General features: G+C 42.6%; 1 protein-coding gene across 1 annotated transcript in view; it reads left to right on the forward strand.

Moving 5' to 3' along the window:
* The window catches only part of ndufa4l2 (NDUFA4 mitochondrial complex associated like 2), a 220,803-nt gene that overhangs the window by 11,003 nt on the left and 196,125 nt on the right, over nucleotides 1-13,675 (forward strand). The gene's annotated exons all lie outside the window — the stretch shown is intronic.

Below are 13,675 nucleotides of genomic sequence, written 5' to 3' on the forward strand. Positions count from 1 at the left end.
TTATTGGTAAACCCATGTTGACTATTAGCAATGACCGCATTTGTTTCTAAGTGTTTGCAGACCACTTCCTTAATGATCTTTTCCAGAATCTTGACTGGTATTGATGTGAGGCTGACCGGGCAGTAATTGTTCGGGTCGTTCTTTTTTCCCTTCTTGAAGATAGGGACCACATTCGCCCTCCTCCAATCTGCTGGGACTTCTCCTGTTCTCCAAGAACTCTCAAAGATGATTGCCAGTGGTTCTGAAATAACTTCCGCTAGTTCCTTCAATACTCTTGGATGTAGCTGATCTGGCCCTGGCGACTTGAATTCGTTTAGAGTGGCCAGGTGTTCCTGGACAACTTGTTTCCCTATTTGGGGTTGGATTTCCCCCAATCCTTCGTCCATTCCATGTTGCTGAGGTTGAAGATGGCATTCTTTTTGTGAGAAGACCGAGGCAAAGAAGGCATTAAGCAGTTCTGCCTTTTCCCTATCCCCTGTCACCATCACCCCATCTTCTCCTTGCAGTGGCCCTATCGCCTCCTTTTTCTTCCTTTTTCTACCAACGTAAGCAAAAAAACCCTTTTTGTTGTTTTTTATGTCCCTGGCAAGCCTGAGCTCATTTTGCGCTTTAGCCTTGCGAACCTTTTCCCTACAGGTGTTGGCTATACGTTTGAATTCTTCTTTGGTGATTTCTCCCCTTTTCCACTTCTTGTGCATGTCACTTTTGAGCTTTAGCTCAGTTAGAAGTTCTTTGGACATCCATTCTGGCTTCTTTGCATTTGTCTTATTTTTCTTCTTTGTTGGCACTGTTTGCATTTGCGCCTTGAGTATTTCACTTTTGAAAAACTCCCATCCATCCTTAACTCCCTTGTTTTTTAATATTGGCGTCCATGGAATGCCGCTCAGTAATTCCTTCATTTTTTGGAAGTCAGCTCTCTTAAAGTCCAGAATGCGTGTTTGACTTGTCTTAGTTTCAGCATTCCTTTGTATTGCAAACTGCAGGAGCACGTGGTCACTTGCCCCTAAGGATCCAACCACTTCAACTGTATTGATCAGGTCTTCCACATTTGTTAAGATTAGATCAAGAGTTGCTGATCCCCTTGTTGCCTCTTCTACCTTCTGGACCATAAAATTGTCTGCAAGGCAAGTAAGAAATTTGTTGGACTTTGTACTCTTGGCCGAGTTTGTTTTCCAGCAGATATCGGGATAATTGAAATCGCCTATGACTACTATATCTCTTCTTTGTGCCTGTTTGGTCAGCTGTTGACAGAAAGCTTCATCAAGTCCTTCATCCTGACTCGGAGGTCTGTAGTAGACACCCACGACAATGTCTTTTTGAGTCCCGGTTCCCTTGATTCTTATCCAGATGCTTTCAAGCTGGTTTCCCGGATTACAGTCTTGCATTTCTTCTGCAACATAACTGTTTGGAACATATAAAGCTACTCCCCCTCCTCTCCCCTTTGTTCTATTTCTGTGAAAGAGGTTATAGCCCTCAATGGTTAAATTCCAGTGATGGGAGTCATCCCACCAGGTTTCAGTGATGCCTATGACATCGTATGTGTGGTGCTGTGCTAAGAGTTGGAGTTCGTCTTGCTTATTTCCCATGCTCTGAGCATTAGTGTAAAGACATGTAAGCCCCTGTGACCTCCCCTCGAGCTGTTTATTTGGGATTATTGTGCTCTCTGTACTTGGTCCTTGCTGTGTTTGTGCAGCCCTCCATTTAGCCTTTTGGCGGTTCCCTGTAGTCGTGGGTAATATAGTGTTCGCCAGGCTGTTGTTCCCCTCCCCCAGTGGATCTAGTTTAAAGTGCGCCTGATGAGGTTTGTGAGTCTGTGTGCAAAAAGATGTTTTCCTACTTGTGTGAGATGCACCCCATCACTTGCCAGTAGTCCATCCTCTTGGAAGAGTAGACCATGGTCAAGGAAGCCAAAATGCTCCTCTTGACACCATTTTCTGAGCCAATTATTGACCTGTACTATTTTTCCGGCCCTTGTAGAGCCATGTCCTACAACGGGGAGGAGGGATGAAAAGATCACATGTACATTTTACAGTTTTAGCTTTGTTCCCAGAGCTCGAAAATCATTTGTGATCTTTTGAAAAGTATGCCTAGCGGTGTCATTGGTACCTACATGAATCAACATAAGGTGGGGAGGGTGATGGGGCTTTAGGAGCCTGCTGAGCCTCTGAGTGATATGGTGTATTTTTGCCCCCGGGAGGCAGCATGTTTCTCGAGCCATCCCATCCGGTCTGGAAATGATGGCTTCCGTTCCTCTAAGGAGGGAGTCACCTACTACCAAGACCTGTTTCCTTTGAGGATTGACAGGGTCCCTTTTGTGCAAGACAGTGTGTATGTCCCCTGAAGAGTGTTCCTGTTGAAGTGAATCATGTAGGTGTAAAGTGTTGTCCTCCTCCTCAACATCCCCAGTGCATTCATCAATGACAAACCATTGAGATACATCCGAGAGCCCATTACTCTCCCAAGGATGTTCCTGTTGCTCCTGGTCTATGATTGGGGATGGAGCATTTGCATGATTACATAAGTGTGAATGTGGTGATGCACTGTCCCCGTCAGGGCTATCCCCTGCGCATTGATCAAGGGTGGCCCACTGAGTGGTATCTAAGAAACTGTGGTCCTCCACAAGATGTGTTTCCTGATTGTATGTTAATGGTGTAAGAATATCAAATCTGTTGTGTAAATCCAGCTGAGCAGAGGAGTTCAGCGGAGGCTGCCTGGTCCTGTGTCTCCTTCTATGGGTGACCTCCTTCCAAGCCTGAGGGTTGTCTACCTTTGAGTTGATCTCCCCATAAGGTTTGTGATCATGGTCATGGTGTGATGCAGGCTGCAAATCTACAGCAGCGTGCTGTGCAGTGTCCAAGAAGAGCTCGAGTGCCTGAATGTCCTTAAGGGTCTTAATACGGTGCTCGAGCTGTTGGATCCTCTGCTCCATCAGAGTCATCTGTTTGCATTTGGAGCAGATGTAGTTGACTAGTTTTTGTGTGAAAAAGCGGAACATGCCGCAGCTGGTGCATGTGATGGGAATGTTTTGCTTTTGTTGCATCTCTTGGTGAGTGTGGTGGCCAAGTGGGATCTTTGTACAGCTAAGTAATATGCACTTTAGCTGGGACTATCAACTGGATTTAACCCAGGGATGAGAATTGTGTGAATCTGTAGGCTCCCAGAATTCCTCACCATGCTAATCATAACTTAGTAATCTCTACATAGTTTAATCCATAATTTCTGAAAAACCATATATCCTTTATGAGCCTCCCCAAGGAGGACCTCATAATACCTAGAGAGGCATTTTTTATTGACTAGCACAACTCTATGCTATGCGTCAGCCAAAAGTCAATGTTTAATAAGGTTTGCTATGGCCCATGGTTCTGTATATCTAAACAAAATCCTGGAAAATATCCCAAACTGATATAACAATCATAATCATAATATAATAGTATAAAGGTAAAGATAAAGGTTTTCTCCTGATCTTAAGTCTAGTCGTGTCCAACTCTGGGGTTTGGTGCTCCATCTCCATTTCTAAGCCAACGAGCCAGCATTGTCCATAGATACCTCCAAGGTCATGTGGCCAGCATGACTTCCCACATTTGCATGTTTTCGAACTGTTAGATTGGCAGAAGCTGGGGCTAACAGTGGGAGCTCACCCTGGTCCCTGGATTCAAACAGGCAACCTTTCGGTCAGCAAGTTCAGCAGCTCAGCAGTTTAACCAGCTGTGCCACCAGAGGCTCCATAATATAATATAAAATGGAATATAATAATATACTTCATTTATATTCTGTTCTATCTCCCTGAGAAGACTCAAGAGCAGATTACAGAATACATATATTGCAAACATTCAATGCCGTTATACAATTAACAACAAAGACAGACAGTACATAGACAGAGGCAAGGTATTTCCTCTTTATTATTTTTGGCATCTGGAGGCTGTACTCAACTTGGCCATGGTGAGGCTCTGTTGTTCCATTTTCCACACTGAGGAGCCTGTTGTTCTTGGACACCTTCCTGATCAAATTGCCAGCATGTTTTTCAAGGGCACCTTTTACCTTCCTGCCGAAGAGGTACCTATCTCTCTACTCACGTTGCTGTTTTCAAACTGCGAGGTTATCAGAAGCTAGGTTGATGATGGGAACTCACCCTGACCCACAGCTTGAACTGCCATCCTTCTGGTCAACAACATTTTCTGTAGCTGGCAGTTTAACCTGCTCTGCTAGCCACGGCCCATGCTGTGATATGGTCATACTGTACACAGTAACCTTATACACATAGCCTGAATGTAATTTGATACACAATATGTAAATGATTTTGTGCATGACACAAGCTATGTACATTGAACCATCACAAAGCAAAAGGTTCACTACTATCACAACCATCAATGTCAACTATTTCGGAATACTAGATAATGAATGGTCAATGTATATTATCATCAAAACCTTGGATTCAGATCAGTAGGAAGCTTGCAGTTTTTCATCCATTTCTATTCCAGCATGTCCCCATTTGTTGAATTTATTAGAAAAACAAAATCTGAGATACCAGGGCCTGTCGCTGCCTCTCCTTCCTCCTCCTTCAGGCTTATGCTCCTAGGTAAAAAAATATCATGCATATTTATTTATTTATTATAAATAATGAATACGCACACGTTGAATTTATTTGCATAGTGCAGAAATTGGAATTACCCTGGTGCAGAATTTGAAGTTATTTATTTTTCTGAATTCAGCCAGCTCTTATTACTAATAATTTTTTCAGCAGACATTTGTATCACTCGTCCCAGCGGACTCGGAGATGTAAGAGTGAGTAAAATGAGAATAAAAATAGGTTAAATAACACCGGAACGGAATAATGGAAACGTCTCAGATGTCTCTATGAAGCAAACTTATATTAGTCGCTTGTAAGAGCTTTCTTGACATGCTTCTAAAGTTTTGTGCTTTCTGGTTTGCTGTGTGTTTTCCAGGATGTATGGCCATATTCCAGAAGCATTCTCTCCTGATGTTTTACCCACATCTATGGCAGGCATCCTCAGAGATTGAGAGGTATATTGGAAAAAACTAAGCAAGGAAGGTTTATATATCTGTGGAATGTCCAGAGTGGGAGAAGGAACTCTTGTCTGTTGGAGGCCAGTGTGAATGTTGTAATTAATCATCTTGATTAGCATTAATGGCCTTGCCAGACTCATGTCCTGGCTTCTTCCTGCCTGGGGGAATCTTTTGTTCAGATTTTTGTGCTTTCTCTTTGCAGAAGGAGGATTCTGTGTGTGTACAGAAGTTTTTGAATGATTCCAAAGTGGAGTCTTGATTAAACAGTGCTTCACTCATCTATGGAACATATAGAAAGAGATACACATATACACTGCCCTGACTTGAGTGTCTCTATTATCAATTTCAATAGAGAAGCTCAAGTCAGAGCAAGACCTCAGCATCCCACCCTCAGTAGATGGGCAACATCACTCCATGTTCGTAATGCCCAGGCCTATCCATTAACTCCATGAGCTACCAGATGGTTTTATTTCTGCAAAACTTAAAAAACAAATTATCCCTTTAAAATTTAAATTTCAGAGGTTTGTTTTCTAGTAGCTGCTTTTTACCACCATCCTAACACCCAAAAGCTTTCATATGCCTGCACTTTATGTGTGTATGTGCATACCTTTCAGCTGCCTAATTAAATAAGAATTTCATAGGATTTGTTTAAGCAAGGACTACCTGAAAGTATTTTAGCAATTCCTTTTTCTGAAATACAGCTTGGTATTCATTGACACTTCCCTTTCCAAATATAGGCAGTCTCCACATTATGAACAAGATAGGTTCTGTAGGCTTGTTCTTAAGTTGAATTTGTATGTAAGTAAGAACAGGAACATTTTAACTGTTACTGTTAAAATATACACATATTGTATTGTCAAAGGCTCTCATGGCCAGAATCACTATGATTTTTCAGGCTATATGGCTATGTTCCAGCAGGATTCTCTCCTAACACTTTGTCTGCATCTATCACTGGCATCTTCAGAGGTTCTGTTGGCAGTAAAACAAGTGGAGTGTATATATACCTGTGGAATACCCAGGGTAAATGTTTACCCAGTTGGTAAAAGGTAAATGTTTTCCATTGACATTAAGTCTAGTCATATCCAACTCCGGGGGTTGGTCCTCACCTCCATTTCTAAGCCAAAGAGCTGGTGTTGTCCATAGACACCTCCAAGGTCTTGTGGTTGGCATGACTGCATGGAGTCCCGTTACCTTCCCACCAGAGCAGTACCTATTGATCTATTTACATTTGCATGTTTTTGAACTGCTAGGTTAGTAGAAGCTGAGGCTAACAACAGGAGCTCACCCCACTCCCCGGATTCAAACAGTAGACCTTTCAGCCAGCAAGTTCAGCAACTCTGCAGTTTAATCCACTGTACTACCAGGGGGCCTTTATGTTGCAATTAGCAAGCTTGAATTACCATTTGAGTAAAGTCAATCAGTGAAGGTATCTGCATAGAGGTAGTCTGGTCTTTGTTGCCTGGAGGCATCCTCTGATTGGGAGGTATTAATTGGCCCTTGATTGCTTGTTGTCTGGGATTCCCCTGTTTCTGAGTGGTGTTCATTATTTACTGTCTTGATTCTGGTGTTTTTTTAATACTGGTAACCAGATTTTGTTCATTTTCATGGTTTCCTCCTTTCTGTTTAAATTCTCCACATACTTGTGGATTTCAATGGATTCTCTCTGTAGCCTGACATAATGGTTGCCGGAGTGGTCCAGAATTTCTGTCATATTTTAGCTTTGGATAACATAGGGAAAGGTTAGCACTCCTGCAACTTTTTTTTTTTTTTTTTTTTTTGCTGTCTGTGCTCCTGTTCAGAACACTTCACCTCGCTTTCTGTCCCTGTGATAATTTGATTTTTAAAAACTGGTTCTTTGTAGAAACAATTATTGATGATAAAGCTTTGATGGAGACACATGTTCCCCATGATAACTTTTTCAGGAGTCGATTTCCCTTCCTAGGGGAAGATTATTTTTTTTCCACTTCCTGTTGTCTCACCCATGTAAGTCGGATGTTTGTAAGGCAGGAACTGTCTATACTATCAAGAGAAGAAAGTGCAAAAGCTGGATTGCAGTTAAACATCAAGAAAACCAAGATGATGGCAACCAGACTGATTCATAACTGGCAAATAGAGGGGAAAAGCATGGAGGTAGTGACAGACTTTGTATTTCTAGGCCCGAAGATACTGCAGATGCAGACTGCAGCCAGGAAACCAGAAGACATTTATTTCTTGGAAGGAGAGCAATGACCAATCTCAATAAAATAGTGAAGAGTAGAGACATCACTCTAGCAACAAAAGTCTGCATAGTTAGAAAAGGTAAAAGTTTCCCCTGACGTGTCCGACTCTGGGGGTTGGTGCTCATCTCCATTTCTAAGCCAAAGAGCTGGTGTTGTCATAGACACCTCCAAGGTCATGTGGCCGGCATGACTGCATGGAACGCCGTTACCTTCCCACCTATTGATCTACTCACATTTGCATGTTTTCGAACTGCTAGGTTGGCAGAAGCTGAAGCTAACAGCAGGTGCTCACTCCGCTCCCCGGGTTTGAACCTGGGACCTTTCGGTCTGCAAATTCAGCAGCTCAGCACTTTAACACACTGAGCCACCGGAGGCTCCATAGTTAAAGCAATGGTATTCCCCATAGTAACTTATGGATGAGAGAGCTGGTCCATAAGGAAGACCAAGCAAAGGAGATGGACGCTTTAGAACTGTGGTGTTGGAGTAAAATTCTGAGAGTTCCTTGGACCACAAGAAGATCCAACCAGCCCATACTCCAGGAAATAATGCCCAACTGCTCACTGGAGGGAAGGATATTAGAGGCAAAGATGAAGTACTTTGGTCACATATTGAGAAGACAGGAAGGTTTGGAGAAGAGACTGATGCTGGGGGAAATGGAAGGAAAAAGAAAGAGGGGCCGACCAAGGGCAAGATTGATGGATGGTATCCTTGAAGTGACTGACTTGACCTTGAAGGAGGTGGGAGTGGCGACAACCGACAGGGAGCTCTGGTGTGGGCTGGTACATGAGGTCACAAAGAGTCAGAAGCGACTGAACAAATAAACAACAACAAGTAAGGAGAAATGTGTGGTGCTTGTACAACTTGGGCCAAACCTCGAAGGGGAGGTCCATTTGGTTTTGGAATTTGGGAGAGAAGGCAGAAAAGGACCTCATGAGGCAATTCATCCATTCCTCACTTTTAGGGCCCCTTGTTCAATAACAACATTGCTCTTTCTTTTTGGAGGTTTCTCATTAATTTTAATTTGCCATCATGGCCAACGCAAATGCCAGTGTATGATCCTTGCATTATGAAATAGCAAAGTAGTGGAGAGGTGCGATGAGTTAATTCGAACAGTGCGGAAGTTTGGAAACAGGATCAGAAGCCCTCTGTGTGAATTTTCTCCTTCATGTGTAGACCTTAGGAAACAGTAGCAAATTATCAGAAGTAAAGAAGTAAAGAAGGAGGGAAACCTGGCAGGGAAAGGAAATAGACAAAGACAGAAAATATTTATAAACCTTTTCTCCCTCTTTTTATTTTGTGACATATAAAGACTGTCAAAATAAGTAATTAAGAGCAGAGGAAACTAGAGCTTTGTTTGCATGCCTGTAATTGTTGTGGGGAGGATAACAATGTCATCTCATTTCTGGAACCTAGGGATGGGTGATGAGTGGAGTTTATTTTTTTGCAATGAGAAACTTCAGAAAATGCCTAATTGGCAAATCAGATTAAGGTTACTTCAAGGTGAACAAGGAATGGCCACTCCCTGCGGCACATTGTCCAGAAGAAGAGTGAATCCTCACTCTTAAGGTAAAGGTAAATGTTTTCCCCTGACATTAAGTCTAGTCGTGTCTGACTCTGGGGGTTGGTGCTCATCTCCATTTCTAAGCCAAAGAGCCAGCGTTGTCCATAGATGCCTCCAAGGTCAGGTGGCCAACATAACTGCATGGAGCACTGTTACCTATTGATCTACTCACATTTGCATGTTTTCAAACTACTAGGTTGGCAGAAGCTGGGGCTAACAGTGGGAGCTCACCCCGCTCCCCAAATTCAAACTGCCAACATTTTGGTCAGCAATTTCAGCAGCTCAGCAGTTTAACCCACTGCACCATCTGATTTGTAACCCTTTTTGTACTAATGTTGGAGAGTGCTCCCTGGTCAAAGTGGTCCTTAGTCAAAGTGGTCCCTGGTCATAGTAGTCCCTGGTCATAGTAGTCCCTGGTTAATGTGGTCATTGCTAACAGTCAACACGGATTTACAAAAAACAAGTCATGCCAGACTAATCTGATCTCTTTTTTTGATAGAGTTACGAGTTGGGTCGATACAGGGAATGCTGTGGATGTAGCCTACCTGGATTTCAGTAAGGCCTTCGACAAAGTCCCCCACGACCTTCTGGCAAATAAACTAGTAAAATGTGGGCTAGACAAAACTACGGTTAGGTGGATCTGTAATTGGCTAAGCGAACGAACCCAAAGGGTGCTCACCAATGCGTCGTCTTCATCATGGAAAGAAGTGACAAGTGGAGTGCCGCAGGGCTCCGTCCTGGGCCCGGTTCTGTTCAACATCTTTATTAACGACTTAGACGAAGGGTTAGAAGGCACGATCATCAAGTTTGCAGACGACACCAAACTGGGAGGGATAGCTAACACTCCAGAAGACAGGAGCAGAATTCAAAACGATCTTGACAGACTAGAGAGATGGGCCGAAACTAACAAAATGAAGTTCAACAGGGACAAATGCAAGATACTTCATTTCGGCAGAAAAAATGGAAATCAAAGATACAGAATGGGGGACGCCTGGCTTGACAGCAGTGTGTGCGAAAAAGATCTTGGAGTCCTCGTGGACAACAAGTTAAACATGAGCCAACAATGTGATGCGGCTGCTAAAAAAGCCAATGGGATTCTGGCCTGCATCAATAGGGGAATCGTGTCTAGATCCAGGGAAGTTATGCTCCCCCTCTATTCTGCCTTGGTCAGACCACACCTGGAATACTGCGTCCAATTCTGGGCACCACAGTTGAAGGGAGATGTTGACAAGCTGGAAAGCGTCCAGAGGAGGGCGACTAAAATGATTAAGGGTCTGGAGAACAAGCCCTATGAGGAGCGGCTTAAAGAGCTGGGCATGTTTAGCCTGCAGAAGAGAAGGCTGAGAGGAGACATGATAGCCATGTACAAATACGTGAGGGGAAGTCATAGGGAGGAGGGAGCAAGCTTGTTTTCTGCTGCCCTGCAGACTAGGACACGGAACAATGGCTTCAAACTACAGGAAAGGAGATTCCACCTGAACATCAGGAAGAACTTCCTCACTGTGAGGGCTGTTCGGCAGTGGAACTCTGGGGGAGACTGTGGTGGAGGCTCCTTCCTTGGAGGCTTTTAAGCAGAGGCTGGATGGCCATCTGTCGGGGGTGCTTTGAATGCGATTTCCTGCTTCTTGGCAGGGTGTTGGACTGGATGGCCCATGAGGTCTCTTCCAACTCTACTATTCTATGATTCTAACTGGTGCCTGATTAAAAAAACAATGATTTAGAATATGAGATAAACAGCTTGTAAATCCTACAATGATCAATATCCCTGATTATTGTGATGTTTTGGTCTTTCTACTAGCTACCCTTCTCTTTTGTCTGTGCACAAAGAATTCTGGAAGTTGTAGCTCCTCATAAGCAAGGGAAACACAAACCTCTTTCACACACGATAATGACACAGCATAGACTAACACAAACCCACTCACTTTGGGTTCAAAAAGGGCCTGAGGCAGCTGCTCACTGTTCAAAATGTTGCTTATTCTGCTCAGCCACAAGTAAAGCTCCTGTTTGGCTCAAGCCAATTTTACAATACCTGGACAATAATGACAAAAATGCAGGAAAATGTATTTCCATAAATGTACTTGACATCTGTCTATAACAGAATTTTTGGCCTTCCAAATCAGTAATTTTCCATTGTTTATAGGTGCATCAACACTGTAGAATGAATACAGTTTGACATCATTTTAACTGCCATGGCACAATGCTATGGAATCATGAGAGTTGTAGTTTTACAGGGTCTTGCATCTTCTTTGCCAAAGAGTGCTGGTATTTTACCAAATTACAACCTCCAGGATTCCAGAGCATTGAGCCATAACAATTAAAGTGACGTCAAACTGCATTAGTTCCACAGTATAGGTGTATTCTCAGTTGGAACAGATAGGCTCTGCAAGACCATCTAGAGAACCTCAACCCAATCTAAAATTTATCTGTGATTCCATGCCATCTACCTACAAACATAGCCTGGGCTGAATGATCAAGGACGTTTGGCAGTCATGATGGAAATCGGATGGGTCAGGGGATAGTCAAATCTCCATCAAGTTCACTCTTGTTTCCCAAAGTTGGGATCAACCCAATTTTTGTTCATTCCTCATGAACAGACTATCAGAGCTGGGAACTGTGCTGTAAGGATATTGCAAGCAGCTCCTCCCAATAAACCAGTGACAGTCTCAGGGATGTCTGAAATGTCTCTATTAATACTGAAAGAAAGAAGTTATCTGTTTGGTGCTTCATTGGGAGAGAAAAACAACAGAAAGGAAAACACTCTTCTTTTCACCCCTTGCAAGATTTTGCACCCAAGGTGCAGAATGGGTTTGCATTTTTCCAGATCACAAAAATGAAAAGAATTCTGAGATAACTTTGTATCCTTGATGGGTAACTCGTGAGCTCCCTTCCAATTCCTTGCAGACGGATAAGGCTGTGAAAGGAAAGAATGAAGAATACCAAAGCATACACATCTTACTTCTGCAAATAAGAAGGCAACTAATACTTAGGGATAAAGAAGATTTACTGGATTATTATTTTGCTAATGAAATTTATCCCACCCAGACCTACATGGAACTATCTTATTCATGGAAGAGTCCTGGCTAGATCACACATATTAATTACCGTAGATGCCATCTCCTCTGGGATTCATCTATGAGTTCCATACAGAGAGGCTGATGCTAGTTGGGGGTGAAATGCCTGACCAAATCCTGTAAACCGAATGCTACAATTTTTTAAATATCAAACTGATTTGGATTTTTTTACATTGTAGAATGCACAGTTTCACTTAGCAGAGCCTAAGAGTAATTAATGGCAAATAATGAATTGCTTATAATTAATTCCTCATTACCATAATGCTCTGATTGTAATTTAGCAAATTGATAACATCTCTTTTTTGGTGAGGTAACACTGTAACTTTCAATTATAGTAGTTTCCTAGTTATCTGAGTATCTGTCTTCAAGTTGACGGTTGACTTATGGTGGCCCCATGAATTTCATACGGTTTTCTTGGGTGAAAATTATCCAGAGGTAATAATAACAACAATAATAACAACAACACTTTATTTATATTCCACCCTTCTCCCCGAGGGGGCTCAGAGCAGATTACAGCATATAAACAGACACAGGCAAACATCCAATGCTTTGTCACAATGAAATACAATGAGACACAAATACACAGACAAAGGCAGAGGCTTCTCCTTTCATTTCTGGCTCTGGAGATAGTACTTATCTCTAAATGGGGGAGGTGCTATTGTCCATTTCTAAGCTTAGGAGCCTGCATTGTCCATAGACACGTCTTGGTTGTGTGGCCAGCATGACTGCTTGGAGCGTCTTTTTGCTTTTTTCTATCTATCTACCCACATTTGCATGTTTTCAAACTGTCAGTTGGCAGGAGCCTGGGCTAACAGCAGGAGCTCACACCATCCTGCAGATTTGAATTGCAAATTCCTCTACCTGCAATATAATCTATAGTATCAGAGATCCGTTGGTGGTATCCCATTCAAGCACTAACCAGGACTGATCCTGCTTAATTTGCAAGATTAGACAGGATCTGGTGTCTTCAGACTCACAAAAAATGAGAAAGACTATCACTTTATTCAAGCCCAACTCATATTGTGAAATTGGTTATAGACGGAACAACAAGGCAGATTAGAATGAGTTATGTGACACCCATGACATTTGGAAACAGTGCTCTAACTCCAGGCGCACCTACACTGCCAGTTTCTGAATTCAAATTATCTGTATTGAACTGGATTATATGGCAGTGTAGATTCATATAACCCAGTTCAGAGCAGATAATCTGGATTCAGAAATGGGATTATATGGCAATATACATCCAGCCTCAGGCATCAGAAGATGTTGCTCCTTCTCCATTGTGACTTCTTCTGGTAGTGTACCCACCCACCCCCCCACCCACTCAGCGTAAAACCTACCATATCAGAACAGCTGGTTCTGATATGGTAGGAGGCTGGATGAGTAGGGCTATAATAATAATAATAATAATAATAAAACTTTATTTATACCCCGCCACCATCTCCCCAACGGGGACTCGGGGCGGTTTACATGGGGCCATGCCCAGGATAATACAATATAACCATATCATAATGCAATTAAATAATACAATACATAAAAATAAACAGTACAACATAAGATCAAAACAGCAGTATAACAAGGGCGGGCCGCATGAACACTGAATTAAAAACTAAATTAAAAACTCTGGGTGAGAAAGGGATCAGAATAAAAACCTCGAGGGACAGGGACGTCAGATAGTGAACCAGTCTAGAGGATAAATGTTGGGGGGAGTAGCAAAGAACATTTACTCTCCGAAAGCACACTGGAAGAGCCATGTTTTTAAATCTTTCCTGAAGGCTAAAAGGGTGGGGGCTTGCCTG

The sequence above is a fragment of the Anolis carolinensis genome, chromosome 2, assembly GCF_035594765.1.
Source record: "Anolis carolinensis isolate JA03-04 chromosome 2, rAnoCar3.1.pri, whole genome shotgun sequence".
Classification (NCBI taxonomy): domain Eukaryota; kingdom Metazoa; phylum Chordata; class Lepidosauria; order Squamata; family Dactyloidae; genus Anolis; species Anolis carolinensis.